Below are 4,144 nucleotides of genomic sequence, written 5' to 3'. Positions count from 1 at the left end.
AATGAATGTAAGAGGACAAAATAGGATATTATGTCAGTATCAGAGGACAGAGTGAAAATATTAAAAGAGTGTTCAAGGTCACAGTGAGTACATTAGGTTAATTTAAGAGGCCATGTTAAAATATTATGTGGTGTTAGAGCCCAGTGAGTTCTTGTAATAGTGTCAGGGGCCACTGGTATGTTATTACGTGTGAGTGTCAGAGACAAGAGTGAGGGATTTATGTGAGTGCCAGAAGCCACAGTGAGGGTTTCATTGCAGTGTCAAATGCCCCAGGTAGGATAGTATATGTCAGGGGTTGCTGTCAGTGTATTATGTCCATGTCTGAGATCATCTGAGATCATTATATGAGCATCAGAAGCCACAGTGATATGATGTCAATTAGAGGACACATCGAGGGTATCAGGTTTATCTCAGGTCACACTAAAGAAATAATGAGTGAGACATGTCACTGTGATGGTATTATATCAGCTTCAGAGGTCAGAATGAGGGTTTTATGTGAATGTCAGGGAACACAGTAGGGTATTATGTGAGTGTAGCAGCCAAGTGAAGATATTATGTAAATGGCACAGGATACAATGAGGGTATTACATGAGTGTCAGTGGCCACAGGAGACTACTATATGTCTGAGATCCTGCTGACTATCCTGTGTTCATGTCAGAGGCCACAGTGAGGAAATTTTGTGGGTGACAGAGGCCATGTGACAAGAATATGTGAGTGCCCAATGCCATAGTGAGAATTTTTTTTGTAATCAGAGTCCACAGTAGGGTATTATGTGAGTGACAGAACAGTAAGAATATTATGTCACTATTAGAGGACAAGTGAGGATATTATGTGAATGCCAGAGGCCACATGAAGTTATTATGGAAGTGTTTGAATCACAGTGAGTAAATCATATAATGTCAGAGGTCTGGTGAAAATATTGTGAGACTGCCACATTGAGGATATTTTGTAATTGTCAGAGGGCAGAAAGAAGGAATTATGTGATGGACAATAGGCACAGTGAAGGTATTATGTGAGTGTCAGATGCCCCAATGAGAATATTCTGAGTGTCACAGGCCACATTTTTGGTATTATGTGTCAGAGAGCATATGCAGGTGTTATATTAGTATCTGAGGTTGCATTGAGGGTATTATATGAGTGTGAGAAATCACTGTGAATGCATTTTTGAGGATCAGAGGTCACATTAGGGTATTTTATCAGTGACAATGGTTATACTTAGGGTATTATTTGAGTGCCTGAGGTCACACTGAGGGTATTATGTGAGTGTGGTGATACTGAGGTAAATATGTGTCAGAGGTCACAGAGTATAATATGTGAGAATCAGAGGTCACAGTGAGAATATTATGATGGTGTCACAGGCCAAGTTACTGAGGGGGTCAGGCAGCAGGGAGAGAGGATATTTTGTGTTTTAAAGGTTACTTTGATGGTTTTATATCAGAAGTTCCAGTATGGTAATATGTGAGTGTCAGAGATAGCAGTGAGCAAATTGTATGAGAATCAGAGGCCACAGTGATTGTATTATGTGAATATAATATTCAGAAAAATGTCAGTGTCAGATACCAAGTGAGGATGTTATATCAGTGTCATAGGTCATATTTAAGGTCTTATATAAGATTCAAAGGACATACTGAATATAATATATGTGTAGGACTCCACAATTTTGTTATTATGTGAGTGTCTGAGGTCACAATGGAGATATAAAGTGTCAGTGGTAACAATGAAGGAATTACATAATTGTCAGAGACCAATTGAGGACATTCTGTGTCAGAGACCACAGCATGGTATTATATGAGTGTTTGATGTCACACTGAGTGTATTTTGTGAGGAACTCATGTTACAGTAAATGTAATATGTGAAAGGAATTTTGTAAATGAGAAGGTATTTTTTAAATGTTAGAGGTCCCAGTTTGGAAAAATTTTTCAATCTCAGGGGCTATTCTGAGTAAATATATGAATATAAGTGAACACAGTAAGTATATTTGATAGCATCAGATGCCATAGTGAGTATATTTTGTCAATGGCAGGGACCATAGTGATACGTGCTATCAAGGTCACAGTGATGATATAGTATGAATGTCAAGGTAACAGTGAGGATATTTTGTGAGAGTCAGAGGCCAAGTGAGGGTATTATGTGAATGTCAAAAGCCACAGTAGTGTATTATGTGAGTGTCCGATGTCACATTGAGCATATTATGTGAGCATGAGAGGCCCCAGTGAGGGCTTTAGTTGAGTGTCAGAAGTCAGTGAAAATCTTATGTGTGATAGGCCATGGTGATGGTGTTATGTGAGTTGCAGAGGACAAGTAAAGATACTATGTGAATGTAAGAGGCCAGAGTAGTGTAGCATATCAGTGTAAGAGGACACAGTGTGGGTACTATGTGATTCTAAGAGATTATATTGAGGGAATTATGTGAGTGAACCAGGACATGTCAGGATATTATGTGACTCTCAGAGGCCACATCGCTCCATTTTTGAAATTGAAAAAATGTTTATCCTGAAAGATTGACTAGGAAGTTTAAGGCATATACCCAGGATTTCATGGATGCCCAGTACACAGCTGTCTTGCCCATGATGATGAGGAAAAATGGATGTGGGGTAAGAAGAGGGAATAAAGCGAACTGGTACAACAGAAAATGAAATATGTTGGGACCAGGAGCCCCACATTCCTCCATGAAGTGCCAGACCTGGTCCTTAGGTCTCGATATGAGGAATGGGCCACTTCCCTAAGACCATTTTCTGAAAGACCATTTTCCTTGTTAAGCCCAAATTAGACTGGTAACAAAGTCCTCCCAGCCATGCTGTGCCATGTCCCTCTGGGAGTCACAACTTGAGGTCAGTACACTCTTCGCTAATTGAGGCTTAATTTTGCGGCCATTCCTTCTGGTCACGTTGGGCTAGTTGCGAAGTAAAGGCTGGCACAGATTCTTGGGCATGTTTGACATGGCCCAGAGTCTCTTAGGATTTTCTAGCCAGTGCAAGTATCAACCTTAACAAGAAGTAATCACAGTAAGGGACCAGGGCTCTATTTTTATCCTAGTGGCAACAAGCAACATATCAACATATAACCTTCAACAGTGCTAATAAAAGAACTTACTTGTGGAGTCATGATGAGGGGTTTCAGGAAGCAGGGAGAGAGAGAAAAAGAACTATAGAACTGCAGCAGTGGCTGGCAGCATAGTCTGGCTCCCTTGAATTCCCTTGCAATTCTAGAGGACCAGCCAGAAGCAAAAGGTTCACTTGTGAATATTCACCCTGGATGGGAAAATACCTGAGATCAGGGTCAGGGCTCAATGCCCAGACAACATTGACATACTCAGTCCCATGGGAATGTTGGTTTCAATTCTGGATATTTAGGGGAAAACACTCATGATGACTTGGATTTTGCAGTACCCAGTGCCATTACTCTTGGCATGGCACCTTCCATGTGACAGGACAGATTGGGCACACCTAGATGAGCTTCTAACATTAGTTTCCAGTGACTGATGTGTAGGGTTTGCAGGAGAGAGTTGGGTATCCCACGCAGTTCTGAGGCTCTAAGTGGAGACAGTGAGTCTAATCAGGTCACATATCTCTATGTTTCTGTACATCACCCCACAAGTTTACTAGCAGCACTAGAGTTGAATATGTTTGAGACCTTTTGCTCAAGTACATCATCAGATGGCACAGTAGTAATCTCTTCATACATGCAATTTTCTATTTTATTTTTACATTTGAGTATTTTTTGACTTACTTAAACCTCCATATTTTTAACTATCATTCTTAAGTCTGCATAAGAGTTGTGGAACAATGTACCAATTGATTCAGCCATATTGCTCCTCTTGAATATTTAGGTTCCTCTAGTTTTTAGCTAGAATGAAAATTATCTGTAAAATTTAAAGATCTTACCCTATATAGTAAAACCAGAGTTAATGTAGAAGATTTTTGGTTGGGGAAGGAATTCTGTTGTCTCCCATCCCTTTCCAAAAAGACAAATCTTCCTTGGAATCCTGTTTTCTTAGTCACAAGCTCGGCCCTTGAATGGTCCTTTGCCCCCTTAGACTGTTTGTGTCACTTGCCCCTATTCAGCTCTCTTCCTGGTGCAGTTGTGCTGAATCTTGGATGGTGGAAAGCAGCCTTTTCTCTTGGTTATCCCCCACCAACACTGT

Source organism: Sciurus carolinensis, unplaced genomic scaffold, assembly GCF_902686445.1.
Source record: "Sciurus carolinensis unplaced genomic scaffold, mSciCar1.2, whole genome shotgun sequence".
Classification (NCBI taxonomy): Eukaryota; Metazoa; Chordata; class Mammalia; order Rodentia; family Sciuridae; genus Sciurus; species Sciurus carolinensis.
This window is presented reverse-complemented; position numbering follows the sequence as displayed.